The sequence below is a fragment of the Monodon monoceros genome, unplaced genomic scaffold (assembly GCF_005190385.1).
Source record: "Monodon monoceros isolate NGI ecotype Baffin Bay Population unplaced genomic scaffold, NGI_Narwhal_1 Super_Scaffold_18, whole genome shotgun sequence".
Lineage (NCBI taxonomy): Eukaryota > Metazoa > Chordata > Mammalia > Artiodactyla > Monodontidae > Monodon > Monodon monoceros.
This window is the reverse complement of record NW_021703774.1, coordinates 102,982,602-102,999,734: the sequence shown is the minus strand read 5'-3', so window position 1 is coordinate 102,999,734 and position 17,133 is coordinate 102,982,602. Positions and strand designations below refer to the sequence as shown.

At 37.8% G+C, this 17,133-nt stretch overlaps 1 long non-coding RNA gene across 1 annotated transcript; it reads left to right on the top strand.

Annotated features, from left to right (window-relative positions):
* The first annotated feature begins 40 nt into the window (after nt 1–40).
* LOC114898440 lies at nt 41–7,373 on the top strand. The gene is made up of 4 exons (XR_003794369.1): nt 41–138; nt 3,901–3,980; nt 5,918–6,006; nt 7,332–7,373. It is a non-coding gene; the product is annotated as an uncharacterized LOC114898440 (long non-coding RNA).
* The last annotated feature ends 9,760 nt before the right edge of the window (nt 7,374–17,133 follow it).

The window sequence follows — 17,133 nt, the reverse complement described above, 5'->3', positions numbered from 1 at the left end:
GTTGGGTTTATGAGAAACAGTATCGAAATCGAAAGGACATAAGGACACGGCTTTTTTTTCTTTCTTCCTTTAATGGAAGCAGGAACTGGAATGAAGTCGGGGAAAGACAGGGAGACGGATTCCTCCACACCTGGCTGGGTAAACCCAACTTTGTCCCTTCTCCACAGGTGGCTTAGGTGTCCTTGACCCCATGGTGAACGTGGCCCAAATAATGGTAGGATGAAAGAGTTCAACAGACTGTCTCTCAGGGGCGTCTTTGTGAGAGAAGAGGTTTCTTTATTAATTTTTCTTCACTTGAAAAATGTTTCATTTGTTCATTTCCTTTCACTTTCCTTTTTAAAAAAGTGTTGTTTTTTTTTTAACCGCGGTGATTTTTTTTCCTTAGCAAGAAAATTACGTGTGTGTATAAAATCCATGATTTTATAGCCCAGACATATTCACTATTATTTTGTTACAGTTCGTCTTTTCTTTTCTTTTCCTTTCTTTTACTAGGGTGCATCCAGATTTGGGGGTTGGGGGTTGGGGGGTGGACTGTTTATAATTTGAGGGTGGATGCAAATTTGGGGGTTGAGAGTTGATTCAGATTCCTTCCATCCTGTTCTGTATCCTTTAAGGCATTGTACTTACCTACAACTTAAAAACTTGACTGCTGCTGTTAAGGAACCAGGTTCTTTTGCTCGAGGAGCTGCAAGCCAAAACACTGAGACGCTGAGGTTTGCAACAGGGAAAAATTTTATTTGTGAGGCAACCCAGTGAAGAGGCAGGAGAACAAGTCTCAGGTCTGCCTCCCAGCAGGAGAGGTGTTTGGAATACTTAGGGGACAAAGAAGCAAGGTGGTCTTAGACCTTGGGGAAAGGTGATCGGAGGTAGGGAAAAGGTGAGGTAATTGGAGTTCTGTGCAGGCTTATCTGAGTTGCATGCTTCTTTATGGGACGCCTGTGCAAATTCAGGGAGATTTGGTTTGAAATAGGTTGGAGAATTTGGGGCTGTGATGACAAAATTCACCTATGGGACAAGCAAGTATATTCTGTGCAGACTCTGATCAGCCATATTGGTTTCACCTTGTTTCAGCCAGTTTTGTTGTATTACAAGAGGAGGGATTTTTGATCTGTTCCCTTACCTGCTGTTCTGTAAGATGAGCTCAAGAATTTGTTAGTCACCAGTTTCTGTTACAGGTTTTTAACCCTATGGAGCAGGGTTTCACTACCACATGTATTTCAGACTGTAGTGAGGGGAAGGAAGGACAGGGAGAGTGTAGTCTCAAAGTTCTATGGCCAAGGCTCCCCAAGAGCAAGTGCTTTGACGCATATTCCATATGCAGACTTATCTAGCTTCAAAAGCAGCTAGAAAAGTATAATAATCCTTAGCCAGATTGCCCTAAGCTTATTCTGTAAAGTAGAATGATACCATATTTGAAGGTGCAAAGCATGTTATAATTCTAAAAGTATATGCAACAATATTGGGGACAGATTTTTCTAGAATCTTGAGATGAAACTTGGCAGATTCAAGACAAACCCAAGCTGGGAAAATTAGCGTGACCTCATAATTCCTGAGCCACCGAGAGTGATTTAGGGGGAGATTGAGCACATGACCTAAGGCCAGATAAAGTTAATCCTTTCTCAGTTACCTGGATCCAAGAAATTTCTCTCTTTTTCTGTATCACTCTTGGTCTTCTTCTGACTCTCTTGATCTCCTGTCTTCTGTTTTCATTAACTTTTTGTTGTTGTCAATGAGGGTATAAAGACGTGCGTTTCAAGATGAAGACTGTAAGCCCACTTAGGTATGTTTGGCTCTGAAACATGATATATATTATTACTTACAAAGGGGTAGAATATATTTGGAGTCTCACTTCCAGCTTCCATGGTTGTAACTGCTTCAGGAAAAATCCAATAATATTGGAAAAGAAAGAATGATTAAAATGGGTTCCTAAACTGAAGGCAGTCACTGAGACTTGATTTAACTGAAATGAAGTGTTTTTCAGTTTCTATTAACTTAACTCCAGAAAAAGTGGTCTAGCATCTTGTTTTAGAAATTGTGCTTATTTGTCACCTAGTGTACTAAGCTTTGGGTGTAGTGAAAATTCTGAGAGGAAGAGTCTCATTTTCACATCCTGCTACTCAGATGTTAGTGAAAGACCACAGCTGTGGATGGACCAGAGTTCTAAGCAGCTCAAACAAAGGCCAAGCATACAATAAACATGGAGTCAAGCAAAAAACAAAACAAACAAAAATACATACCAGTTAAAACTATGCATTATAATGAGATAAGACAAGGAACAGAACCAAAATCAGGGATAAACCTAATGCTGGAACAATCAGACAGGGCGTTTGAAATCGCTATTATTATTATGTTGAAGGATCTAGTGGAAAGGTGAATAACACACATGAACATATGTAAAATTTTTTAAAGAATGGACACTATTAGTAGAGTTAAATGGAAATGCTATAAGACTAAAGCACAGTATCAGTGATTAAGACTTATTTTAATGGAATTAACAGAAAAGATGTGGACAAGTTGGTGGAAAGAATCAGAGAAACTGAGATAGATTGATAACAGTTAACCACATGGAAACACAGAAATAAAGAGAAAACAAATTATAACTGAGTGTTCAATAGCTGAAGACACTTCACAGGACAATGCCAAGAGGTTTACTGAGCACATAATTGAAAAAAATAAAATAGAAGAAGTAAAGAAAGAGGCAGAAAAAATGTTTGAAGAGAAAATGTCCCAGAATTTTCCAAAATTAATAAAAGACAAAAAATGGCAGATCAAAAGCTCATAGAACCCTAAGGAAAACAAATGTAAGATAAATATGGCTATGCACCTCACAGACTAGCAATAAAAACCAAGCATAAAGAGAAAATCTTGAAACAACTGGTGAAACAATAGAAATATTACATACAGAGGAACAAAAACTACGATTGGAAACAAACATTGCTAGAAATTATATAAGCTAGGAGAAAGTGGAATAACATCTCTAAAGTATTGAATGAAAAATGTCCACCAGAATTATTTACACAGTCACAATGTTTTTAAAGTGAATGCAAGATAAAAACTTTTAAAGTATAGCTTTCGAACACTTGTACCTGTTGGTGGGAATGGGAATTGATGCAGCCACTATGGAAAACAGTATGAAAGTTCCTCAGAAGACTAAAAATATAACTACCACAGCAAGGGAGTTCTCTTGGGCCTCATTATAAGGGCATTAAACTCATTCATGATTGTTCCGCATTCATGAACTAATCACTTCCCAAAGGCCTCACCTCCAAACACCAGCACATTGAGCATTAGGTTGTCAACGTATGAATTTTGGGGAGACATACACATTTAGATGGTAGTAGAAAAGTTCTCTAGGGAAACCAAAAGACAACAGGGAGACAAAACCAAAAACAGTAAGGAAATTTTAGTTCCTGACACCACACCTACAACAAGTGGTAAACACAACCTAACCTCTAGACAGATAATGTAAAACCTCACACTAAAGGCATATTTACCTTAGTTCCTTTAAACCTATTAAATCACGACAGCTTTCAAGAAAAAATTATGAGGCAAAAAACATAGTCTAAAGAGACGAATCAAGTATCAGAACCAGACTCAGACATGGCAGAAATTTTGGAATTGTCAGACAGGAAATTTAAAATAACTATGATTAACATGTTAAGAGGTCTAATGGAAAAAGAGGATAATGAAATGAAAGAACAAATGAGTAATATAAGGAGAGAAATGGAAACTCTTAGAATCATAAGGAAATACTAGAAACCAAAAACATGATGACATAATGAACAATGACTTTGATAGGTTCATCAATAGACTGGACATGGTTGGGAAGGACTCAGTGAGTTTGGAGGTGTGTCAGTAGAAACTTCTCAAATTGAAAAGCACATCGTATTCAAATTGCAGAAAATCAAAGACAAAGAGGAAGTCTTGAAAGGAGCCAGAGGAGCCAGAGGGATAGAATGCCTTACTCATAGAGGCACTAGGTAAGAATTACGTCAGACTTTTCTTCTTGCTTGAAAGCATACAAGCAAGAGGAGAATGGAGTGAAATATTTAAAATTTTGAAAGAAAAAGCAACAACAAATTAGAGTTCTGTATCTACTGAAATTATTCTTCAAAATGAAGGAGAAATAAATACTGCATAGTAACAAGTTGGCCTTTCTCTCTTCACTGGCATGGTATCAGAAGAGGCAACGCCACCACCACCTGATAGTAAGGAGATCATCTCCCACTGGAGTCGGGGGGGGGCACATGGGTCAAAGTAACTAGGCATGCCCACCCTTTATAGACAAGTTGTTATCAGTGGAGGACTAATGGGACCCACTCCCACCCAGCAGTAACAAGGAACCCCTCCATCCAAGGCATCCAGAGAGGCTGAAGTGGGAATTTACACTCACTTCACAGTAATGGCACGGCCATTACTCCTCTTTCTTTGCCAGCAAATAGAATTTGATTTCTTATAAGGGGCCACTGGACAATTTAAAGTCTGCTCTAAAAATAGAGTATTAGCCAAGCTATCAGGAATAAAGGCTTAGATCCTAAAATGACCAGTCATTGTATAAATAGAATGTGAGAACATATTCAACTCTGAATTGAGACAAGTTGGGCAAGGACTCAAGAATTCTTTCCCCCTGCCTTCTCTAACTATCTCAGTCCCTCTGATTAATTTTTGTAAATGATAAGATTTAAATTTTATCTTGTTTATAAATGTAAAATTCTGGTATCCATTTTGGAAAAATACCGGAGACTTTATTTCCTATTAATATAAGTGAAATTAAAAGTAAAAGTAGAGCAAGGCTACTTTGAAGTAGGACTAAAGTTCAGAGTCAGCTCCTTTTTCTCTGACCAAGAAAATCCAGTTATTATCAGGGAACCAAAATTAGTTCCAGGGACAATTGAACCTCACAATTTTTTTGTGTGAAGTAACCAAATTTCCTGCTTATCTTTTTTTTTTTATAAATTAATTTCTATTGGAGTATAGCTGCTTTACAAGATTGTGTTAGTTTCTATTGTACATCAAAATGAATCAGCCACGGGCTTCCCTGGTGGCGCAGTGGTTGAGAGTCCGCCTGCCGATGCAGGGGACACGGGTTCGTTACCCGGTCCGGGAAGATCCCACATGCCGCGGAGCGGCTGGGCCCGTGAGCCGTGACCGCTGAGCCTGTGCGTCCGGAGCCTGTGCTCCGCAACGGGAGAGGCCACAGCAGTGAGAGGCCTGCGTACCGGAAAAAAAAAAAAAAAAAAAAAATCAGCCATACATATACCTATATCCCCTCCCTTTTGAACATCCTTCCCATTGAGTTCACCACAGTGCCTTAACTAGAGTTCCCTGTGCTATAGGTATGTAGTCTTTTGTTATCTATTTTATACATAGTATCAATAGTGTATATATCTCAATCTCCCAATTCCTCCCACCCTCCCTTTCTCCCTTGGTATCCATACATTTGTTCTCTATGTCTGTGTCATTATTTCTGCTTTGCAAACAGGATGATCTATACCATTTTTCTAGATTCCACATATATGCGTCAATACACGATATTACAATACATTCTTATTTACTATAGGAACGATGCCGTACAGCAGATTCCTAGAATGTATTCCTCTTGCTCACCTGAAACTTTATACTCATTGATTGGCAACTTCCAATTTCCCCCTCCCTATGGTGCATGGCATCACCATTCTACTCTTTTATTCTATGAATTTGAATATTTTTGATACCTCATATAAGTGAATCATGCAATCATGCAATATTTGCCTCACTGTGACTGGATTATTTCATTTGACTGGACATTTCATAATGTCCTCAAGATTCATTCACGTTGTTCCATATTGCAAAATTTCCTCCTTTTTAAAAAGACTAAATAGCATTCCATTGCATGCATATACCATCTTTATCCACTAATCTGTTTATGGCCATTTAGATATTTCCACAATTGGTTATTGTGAACAGTGCTGCAATGAACATGGGACTGCTGATACCACTTTGATGTCCTTATTTCAACTCTTTCAGGTAAATAATGAGAAGTGGGATTGCTGGATCATATGGTAGCTCTACTTTGAATTTTTTGAAGGTACACCACACTGTTTTCCATAGTGCTGAGACATTTTGTATTCCTGCCAATGGTGTGCAAGAGTTTTCTTTTCTTCACAGTCTCACCAACATTTGTTGTCTTTCGTTTTTTTGATAACAGCCATTTTAACAGGTATAAGGTGGTATTTCATTGTGCTTTTGATTTATGTTTCCCTAATAATTTGTGATGTTGTATATTTTTTCATATACTTGTTGGCCATTTGTACATCTTTGGAGAACTGTCTACTTAAGTTCTTAGGCCATTTTTCTATTGGGTTAGTAGTTTTTTTGCTATTTAGTTGTAAGAGTTCTTATATATTTTGGAGGTTAACCCCTTATCGGTATATTGTTTGGAAATACTTTCTACTATTCTATAGGCTGCCTTTTCACTCTGTTAATTATTTTCTTTACTGTACAGGAGCTTTTTAGTTTGATGTAGTCCCAATTATTTATTTTTGTTTTTGTTGCCTATGATTTTGGTGTCATAGCTATGAAATCTTGCCAAAACCAATGTTGTGAAACTTTATGTTTTGTTTTAGGAGTTTAACAATTACAGGTCTCCCATTTAAATCTTTATTTCACGTTGAATTGATTTTTGTTTATGGTGTAAGAAAAGGGTCGAAATTCATTCTTTTAAATGTGGTTCTCTATGATCTCCAACATCATTTGTGGAAGAGATTATCATTTTCCCATTGTGTATTATTGGCAACCTTGTCAAAGATCACTTGATTGTATATGTGTGGATTTATTTCTGGGCTTTCTATTTTGTTCCATCGGTCTAGATGTTCTCTTCATGCCAGTCCCATACCGTTGTGAATAGTGTAGCTTTGTAATATGTTCTGAAATCAGGAAATGTGATGCAACCAGCTTTGTTCTTCTTTCTTAGGATTGCTGCGGCTATTTGAGGTCTTTTGTGGTTGTATATGAATTGTAGAATTGCTTTTTCTATTTTTGTAAAAAATACTATCAGAATTTTGATAGAGATGACATTGAATCTGTAGATCAGTTTGTTTTGTAAGAATATTTTAACAATATTAATTTTTCCAATCCTTAAACATAGGATGTTTTTGCATTTGTGTCTTGTTTACTTTCTTTTATCAGTATTTTGTAGGTTCCAGTATTCAAGTCTTTCACCTCCTTGGTTAACTGTATTCTTTTTGATGCTATTATAAGTGGGATTGGTTTTTTAATTTCATTTTCAGGTAATTTATTGTTAGTGCATGGAAATGCAACTGATTTTCTTTCTTTCTTTTTTTTTTTTGCAGTACGCAGGCTTCTCAACACTGTGGCCTCTCCTGTCACAGAGCACAGGCTCCAGACGCGCAGGCCCAGCAGCCACGGCTCATGGGCCCAGCCGTTCCGCGGCATGTGGGATCCTCCCAGACCGGGGCACGAACCCGTGTCCCCTGCATCGGCAGGTGGACTCTCAACCACTGCGCCACCACGGAAGCCCTGCAACTGATTTTTGATGTTGCTTTTGTATTCTGAGACTTAATTCTTGTATTTGTTATATATGGTTTTTTTACTGTTTTCTTTTGAATTTTATTTATTTTTTTGTACAACAGGTTCTTATTACTTATCTATTTTATACATATTAGTGTATATATGTCAATCCCAATCTCCCAGTTCATCCCACCACCACCACCACCCGCTTTCCTCCCTTGGAGGCCATACATTTGTTCTCTACATCTGTGTCTCTATTTCTACTTTGCAAACTGGTTCATCTGTACCATTTTTCTAGATTCCACAAATATACATTAATATACGATATTTGTTTTTCCCTTTCTGACTTACTTCACTCTGTATGACAGTCTCTAAGCCCATCCACGTCTCTACAAATGACCCAATTTTGTTCCTTTTTATGGCTGAGTAATATTTCATCATATATATGTACCACATCTTCTTTATCCATTCCTCTGTTGATGGACATTTAGGTTGCTTCCATGACCTGGCTATTGTAAATAGTGCTGCAGTGAACATTGGGGTGCATGTGTCTTTTTGAGTTATGGTTTTCTCTGGGTATATGCCCAATAGTGGGATTGCTGAGTCATATGGTAATTCTATTTTTAGTTTTTTAAGGAACCTCTGTACTGTTCTTCATAGTGGCTGTATCAATTTACATTCACACCATCAGTGCAAGAGGGTTCCCTTTTCTGCACACACTCTCCAGCATTTGTTGTTTGTAGATTTTTTGATGATTACCATTCTAACTGGTGTGAGGTGATACCTCATTGTGGTTTTGATTTGCATTTCTCTAATAATTAGTGATGTTGAGCAGATTTTCATGTGCCTCTTGGTCATCTGTATGTCTTCTTTGGAGAAATGTTGATTTAGGTCTTCTGCCCATTTTTGATTGGGTTGTTTATTTTTTTTAATATTGAGCTACAAGAGCTGTTTATATATTTTGGAGATTAATCCATTGTCTGTTGATTCATTTGCAAATATTTTCTCCCATTTTGAGGGTTGTCTTTTCATCTTGTTTATGGTTTCCTTTGCTGTGCAAAAGCTTTTAAGTTCCATTAGCTCCCATTTGTTTATTTGTGTTTTTATTTCCATTTCTCTAGGAGGAGGGTCAAAAAGGATCTTGCTGTGATTTATGTCACAGAGTATTCTTCCTATGTTTTCCTCTAAGAGTTTTATAGTTTCTGGTCTTACATTTAGGTCTTTAATCCATTTTGAGTTTATTTTTGTGTATGGTGTTAGGGAGTGTTCTAATTTCATTCTTTAAAATGTAGCTGTCCAGTTTTCCCAGCACCACTTATTGAAGAGGACTGTCTTTTCTCCTTTGTATATTCTAGCCTAATTGTCATAGATTAGGTGACCATAGGTGCCTGGGTTTTTCTCTGGGCTTTCTATTCTGTTCCATTGATCAGTATTTCTATTTTTGTGCCATATTGTCTTGATTACTGTAGCTTTGTAGTATAGTCTGAAATCAGGGGGTCTGATTCCTCCAGCTCTGTTTTTTTCCCTCAAGATTGCTTTGGCTACTCAGGGTCTTTTGTGTCTCCATACAAATTTTAAAATTTTTTGTACTAGCTCTGTAAAAAATGCCATTGGTAATTTGATCTATCAGGTTTTTTTAATTGAATCTTTAGGGAATTATGTACATAAGATCATTTCATTTGCCAACAGGGACAATTTTACTTCTTCCTTCCCATTTTGGATGCTGTTTATTTCTTTTTCTTGACTAATTGCTCTGAACAGGACTTCTAGTACTATGTTGAGTAGATACGGTGAGAGTGGGTATTCTTGCCTTATTCCTGGGTGTGTGGATAAGTGGGATCTGAGGACAAGATGGAAGAAAGAGGAGAAACTTTGAATCAAATTTGAGAGGGAGATTTTAAAATTTATATCAAGATGAATTTTATTTTATTTTGAAAAAAGGACTATTCATTAATCTGAGAGTGACTAATTAACTAATGACAGGAAAGAATGACCCAATAAAGTAATTTAGAGGAACATATTATAGAAAAAATAAAGTTGTTTTTTGCTTACACAGAACTAGGTACAAAATATTAACCATTTAAAAAGAACAATATATAATTTAAGGAGTGAAAATAAGATATAGCTTAAATTCAAACAAAATAATATGTTAGATGTTATGTGTGTTACAGTGGTATATTTTATACTCCTTTTAAGGTTTTTTTAAGTATGACTTTTGAAAGATAAGAGTAACCTAAGAAATGTTAACAAACTAAAGTGTATGACTTACAAAACAATAGAGGAAAAGTTAAAAAGAATATTGACATATCATGGTAAAACAAGTGAGTGTTTTATGTGATGTACATGACAATATGGTAGAGTTTTTATTATTTCTAATAATAAAAACTCTGGTTCTCCAGAGATCTACCTAGAGGAATCAGTTGACAATAACATGGATGGAAATTGCTCATATTATGAGACTGTAATCTCCAAAGTGGAAGATAGACAACTCTCATTCCCAGACTCTCCATTGGGGAAGCATGTGGTTTATATTCTGTCAAGCAGACACACCTTTGTGAGACTGAGATGGAAATGTGAGCAACCCAAAATGCAGCTTTTCATGGGGAGTTTGTTTACTGCAGATATGAAGTTGGAGGCATCCATATACTCAGAGCTGACATTGGTGGAGCTTCTGTCATGTGATCTGAGACTATTATGCCAGGTGGTAATAGATGTGCTGTTTTCTCTTGAGATTACTCTTGAGACAGTAATTACCTAGAGGGATTTTATACACAGAGAAGTTGAACATCCACTCATAAATCTATTTTGCACGGGCATAAGCACTTCCCTTAATAGTGTCCAGGAGTCCTATCAGTGACCACAGCAATGCAGAGCCTCCACCCAACGGAGAACTGTACACCATCTGCACCCTGACGTTAATTGTCCCAGATCTCCCTTACTGGAAACCATCATGTGACCCAATGACCACTTGGCTATGCTCCACGGCTTTGTTCACTCCCATCAGATTTTTCCTGTGTGCACAACACTCCAACTCTATCCCAGGACCAAAATAAACTGTTGAGTAAGAGCATGATGCTGAGGATATCCAGAGGGGTGGTGTATGTGTGGGGAAAAAGTCTACCCTGAACAGAACACATCTGATATTTCTAAACTGGATGTAAATGTATCCCAATTATATAATTAAAAGTCTCTCTAGAGCCAATATGCATGATTTCAAATATAGGTTCTAGTGAGGGATCGTACTAATTATTTGTAGTATATTTAAGCATGAATTGAATCACTCTGTAGGTAAAACACTGCCTTCACACTTTACTTCATCTTTGCAAACTTTATGCCTCAATGAAAATAAATCTTATAATTTCAAGTTTAGTTTAGTGGCAATTGTTTGACGTCTTGAAGTTGCTCATTCAACTTGTTCTTAACAGATGGGAGCTGGTTAGGAAATTATGTTCCTTAGATTTTTAGAGTATGTTACACCTCGGGAATGATTCTCTGTATCTCATCTGGATAGCATTCATCTCTTTAAGAAGTTTCTTGCTCTCCTTTTGGAATCCCTCCTGGAGAAGTCGTTCCTGTTGCTAAAACGGAAAGTGGAGACTGAACTCACACAACTTAAAACATTTCTCACACTTGCTAAATTATACCTATATTAATCCCTTATGGGTTTTGAAACTTGTTTTTGAAATCTTTTCCTCCCTTAACTTCCATTATATCACTGTTTCTTGGGTCTCCTATGCCTGTCAAAATTTTTCTGGGCTTTCTTTAGCTGCAGAATTGTTCTCATAGTTTCTAAAATATTAGTGACCTAGAATTTCTTTTCTTTTTTTTTTTTTTTTTGGCTTCCTTTACCCTGATGCAACACACTCTTTCAGGAAAAACTGTCTTTTTCCACTTCAAGTCTAATTTATGTAGTGTGGACTCCCAAATACTTATCTAAGAAGCAAGAAAGATGGACGAACACATAGGAAGGTTACTGCATGATTCAGAATCACAGCAGATTTTTTTTTTTTTTTTTTTTTTTGCCGTATGCGGGCCTCTCACTGTTGTGGCCTCTCCCGTTGCGGAGCACAGGCTCCGGACGCACAGGCTCAGTGGCCATGGCTCACGGGCCCAGCCGCTCCGCGGCATGTGGGGTCTTCCCGGACCGGGGCACGAACCCGTGTCCTCTGCATCGGCAGGCGGACTCTCAACCACTGTGCCATCAGGGAAGCCCCACAGCAGATTTTTGATCATGGAATTTAGTACAAGTCTCCAAAATTTGGTGGCAGAGGTAACAGAAATAAGCTGAGAAGATTAAGCCTGCACTGGTCGATACTGTATTACTGCGTAGACATCCTGACTCAGCGTAGACATCCTGACTCAGCGTAGACTTGGAGTACGGCCTGGAGAACAGGAAGGTACTGGCAGCCTAGGTATTTAATTATGTGGTTAATTGTGTAGACGGTCATGAAGTCTTCCTACTCATTAGGACGCTTCCAGACATAAAGTTATATCTCTGAAATGACAATTTCCTCTTTTGAAAAATGACAATATAATGGTACCCGTAACATAACGTACGGATTTGCTCACAGAATATCTGTAAAGCCACTGTTCAGTGCCTGGCAATGAATAGCTATGGTTTATTAGTGATTTAATTCTATGAGATTTTATCCTGCAAGTAGATAGCCTTTAGTAACCAGAGATGGTCAGGGGCAGAAGCAATAAGAGAATGAAATGTCTACTAGTGTTCGGGCTAGAAAAGTCCTTCAACTGACCTAATGCTCTAAATTCTAAGCAGTGTTTTTTATTCAGCACAATGGTAGAAAGAATGGAGATGACACAATTGAATACCTGAAGTTTAGGGCTAGAACCCTCTCCTGCTCTGCCATTAACTGGGCCCTCTCCTTTTCCATCTTCTCAGCCAGTTCTTTCACATGTTCCTGATAACTGTTTTCTCTCTCTTGCATCACCTGGTCATTCTTCTTTTGCATTTCCTCCAACATTTTGTTTGCAGCTTCTGCAGATTTAGACTTTATACATTCCACGTAAGAAGAAAAATAAGCGGAGAAATATGAGGATCTTAATTTATTGTTAGAGCTTTATTTTCACCCTTTTTGCTTGTTTGTTTGCTTATTTCATGAAGAAAACTTGTTATTTTTGCACTGAGGAATCAGAGGACAGATTGACATAAATATTAGTTAATAAAAGAATCCCCTAAAACTATGAACTATACTTGCTATTTTTTGCTCTATAGTAATATTCCAGGTGGACTAATGTGGCTAACATTAACATTTCTAGCGCTTTCCAACTATGTAGAGGGTTTTCAGTTATTCTCACCTTCAATCTCTTTTTCTTTTTCCGTAAGTGACTGATCAGTATGTTGAAGTGCATCAGCCACATCTTTCTTGGAATCCAAATATTTCTTCAGTGTCTCTTCTGTTTATTGATGCAGAAGAAGTTAGAATTAGGAAATAGAGACTATAGGTTAAAGTAAAACCTAGCAGTACATCTCTTAATTCAACTTCATTTTACCACCCATTTTAAAATTTAAATACCTTTTCCAACTAAGCTTTCTTAAAACCCAACTCCGGATCCACCTTCAAACTTGCTTCATTCTCAGTCACCCCAATTTTAGTAATTTAATTAGTAAATCTTGTCTTCTAATTGTATGAGTTAAAAACCTTATGGTTATCCTTTATGTCTTTTTTTTTTCCCCTCACAAATCCCAGGTACCATCATCAGTTAATGATGTTTGCTCTGACTTCAAAATAAAACTAACCAGGGCCCGTCAATTGTCACCTGCTCCTCCCAAACACCCTGGTCCAAGACATCATCACTTCTTGCCTGAACCACGGCATTAGCTTCATAATTGGTCTCCTTGCTTCCTTCCACTCTTGCACCCCTATAGCCTGTTTTCCTCAAGGCAGCTAGTGTTGTGTTATATTACTTTAAGAAAGATCACTTCACTTTGATGCACCAAATCCTCTGCTGATTTTCCAACTCCTTCCAAGTAAAATTGAAACTCCTCTCAGTGGCCTCCAGGATACTACTTTGTTTAGCCTCTGGCCCCTGAGCATCACTCTGACCTCACCTCCTGCCACCTCTTCCTTTGCTCACTGCCTTCTTAATGCATTTCCTGCCATTCCTAGAAGATCAACCAATTTATCCTTCTGGATGTTTCTGTTGTTTGAAATTTTCATCCTCTAGATGCCCGCTTGGCTCACTCCCTGACTCCTTTGAAGATTCTGCTGAAACAGTACCCCACGATAGAGGCCTTTTCTAAAAACCTACATATAAAATAGTACCACATATCCTTCCTCTCCCATGCCTGTAGTCTACTTTGTGTTTCTTCAGGGCACATTTTGTCACTGTGATAGTGACTTCTCGAGTCTAGTATTATTCTCTCCTTTGCCTTAGTAACAGGACGCTTAATTTTTTCCACCAGGGCACATTGTGGGCCTTGATAAAATGTTGCACTTTCTAGTCAACCTCCCGGTAGCTGAGGTGACCATATGATTAAAATATAGCTAATACCACTTATGTGGAATGTTATATAGTACTTTTTGCAGATCGCCTTAAAGAGAGTTGACCCAGAGACTTTTAACTCTTCTGTTTTTCCCTTTTCTTTCCATCTGTAATATGGAAGTAGTGGGTGATATTCCAGTAGCCATCCTGGACCATAAGTTGACCTTGAAGATGTAGGCTGGGTGCTAAGGTGCTGGAGCAGTCGAAGTCCTGCAATCAAATTCCGCTAATCTTCATGTCTGATTCTCTAGGAATTCCTCCTCCTATAGCCAGGCCCCCACGTTGGGAAGCCTGACATGGGGCTCAGAACCTTCACTCCAATGGGTGGACTTCTGTGGTATAAGTGTTCTCCAGTTTGTGAGTCACCCACCCAGCAGTTATGGGATTTGATTTTATTGTGATTGTGCCCCTCCTACCTTCTCACTGTGGCTTCTCCTTTGTCTTTGGATGTGGGGTATCTTTTTTGGTGAGTTCCAGTGTCTTCCTGTTGATGACTGGTCAGCAGTTAGTTGTGATTCCAGTGCTCTCGCAAGAGGGAGTGAGCGCACGTCCTTCTACTCCGCCATCTTGAACCAGTCTATTCACATGATTTTAATCATACCTCTTTAACCAGGGCTTAATAATTTGATAATTTTATAAAGTTAAAAGAAATGAAAGTCTTCTTTTAGTAATGCCCTATCATTATCTTTTTAACTTCAACGTCTCAATCCCTGTAACTTGAAGTGTTCATAAAACATTTGTTAACTTTTTGAGATACCAGCAAATGCAGACTACAGGCATGCCAGTTTTTATTCTTATCCTGTAAGAAAGCACTTCCACTTCCACTATGGTTGACTACTTCTGACTTCCTCTGCAAAAAAAAAAAAGATAAGGTACTTTAAGAAAGTGTCAAGAAAGAAAGAATGTTGAAACATTCCTGGTTCTCAGTTTAGACTCTACCTCTGCTGGAACCTAATTCGACACAGAGCTGCAGCAGTGGGCACTTAAAGGACAGCCTGCTGCCCAAAATCAGACTTTCATATGAACTCATTTGCCAGATCAGGCTCAGCTGCAGCATGTCGTTTTATTTTTTTTTTTTTTTGCGGTACGCGGGCCTGTCACTGTTGTGGCCTCTCCCGTTGTGGAGCACAGGCTCCGCACGCGCAGGCTCAGTGGCCATGGCTCACGGGCCCAGCCGCTCCGTGGCATGTGGGATCTTCCCATACCGGGGCACGAACCCGTGCCCCCTGCATCGGCAGGCGGACTCTCAACCACTGCGCCACCCCGGAAGCCCGGGATGGTCGTTTTAGAGAACATTTACTGCCTCTTATAAATCTCTTCCCACCCAGCCTCAATTTTAGCTGGTGGAGAGATCCTTTAGAGGTGAGAAGAAAGCTGCTTCAATTAGAAAGTTAGTAGTGTTATCCTCTTTGTTTTTTATCAGTTTAGCTTCACTGGTTTCACTTTTCTCTCTCCCTAGCAATTTGGATTTGACTTTATTCCTCCTATGTCCTGAGACTTTCCAGATTTTCTTCTGAGACCCAATAATAAAAATCAAAACTAGCAGGCGACATCTGCAAAGAAATAGACTGAAATGAAACTGAGAGTCCAAGGCAATCACTCAGCAGAGGAATCACTGAGAGCTATGCTAGTGAGAGAGTTTGACATGATTTCTCAACTGGAAACTTTATTTTTTTAAAATTATAATAGCTATTTTAATATTTGACAATTGGTATTTATTTGTGTTTGACATTTGACTGACGTTTTTTAAATTTGGAAATACTTAAGAAATAATAATTACAGTTTTGATTTGTTATTTAATTATCAGTAAAGTTATATGAATATGACAGTTATATTCATATCATTAATCTATTTTTCCACTTGTTTGTCTTCTTTATTGGTTTATTTGTTTCTTTATAGAACTTTACACAGATGTAGAGAACAAATGTATGGATACCAAGGGGGAAAGGGAGGGTGGGTGGGAGGAATTGGGAGATTGGGATTGACACATATACACTATTGATACTATGTATAAAATAGACAACTAATGAGAACATACTGTATAGCACAGGGAACTCTACTTAATGCACTGTGGTGTCCTAAATGGGAAGGAAATCCAAAAAAGAGGGGATATATATATATATGCATTGCGGTTTCATTTTGCTGTACAGTAGAAACTAACATTGTAAAGCACTTGTACTCCAATAAAAATTAATTTAAAAAATGAAATGTTGTTAGGGCAAAAGAAAACATAAACAAAGTTAAAAAGGAAACAACTGAGGAAAAAATATTTGCAATCTAGATAACAATGAATAAATTTCAACTGGAAGCTTTAACTTCTATTATTAGAAGACATCTTAGAGACTGCTTATAATAAAAATGAAAGAAAGGTCCATTGGATCAATTAAAATAATGTTATTTGCTTCATGTTTGGGGCCAGTTTGAAAAGCATTAGGATGAGAAAAGCTAAAATAATAATTTTCTAAGTCAGGTTAGACTCAGTCACAATGGAGCTGGTTACTCATGTTTAGTGAGTGAGGACTGTAAGTTCTTTGAGGGAATGACTATGTCATACATTTTGGAATTCTCTTTACCTAACCCAGGTACTGGCACTTAGTGCTCAATAAATAATAAAAAATAATGAGGATAGATTCCATTTTTTTGCACACTTGATTCATACCCAGTGACAACTTCTTTACAGAGATTAGCCCCTCTGAGTCTTATTACAAATACTTTTACCACAATATTAGAGAGGTTTAATAATTTGTTAAAATCACAAGGCACTAAGTATGATTTGAACCCCAAAAGTTTTCTCCAGAACCCATGCTATCAACCACCTCACTTAATACTTCTGTGTTTGCTGAGTGAACAATAATAACAGTAATGTTTCTTATTTATCAATTGCTTCCCAGGCCAAACTCTTTACATATATAATTTGAGACTCATAATAATGCTTTATGATATGGGTAATTATTATCCCCACTGTCCCAGGAGGAAAAAGAATCAGGAGGTAAGAAATATGTTGACCTAGATGTTCTTTGTTCAGTTTAAAGGATTATGTACCCTACAAATGTTGAGTGCAGTGTTCTATGGATATTTAATAGAACCCAACAGAATTCAGTGGAATTCCTTTCTTTGCTC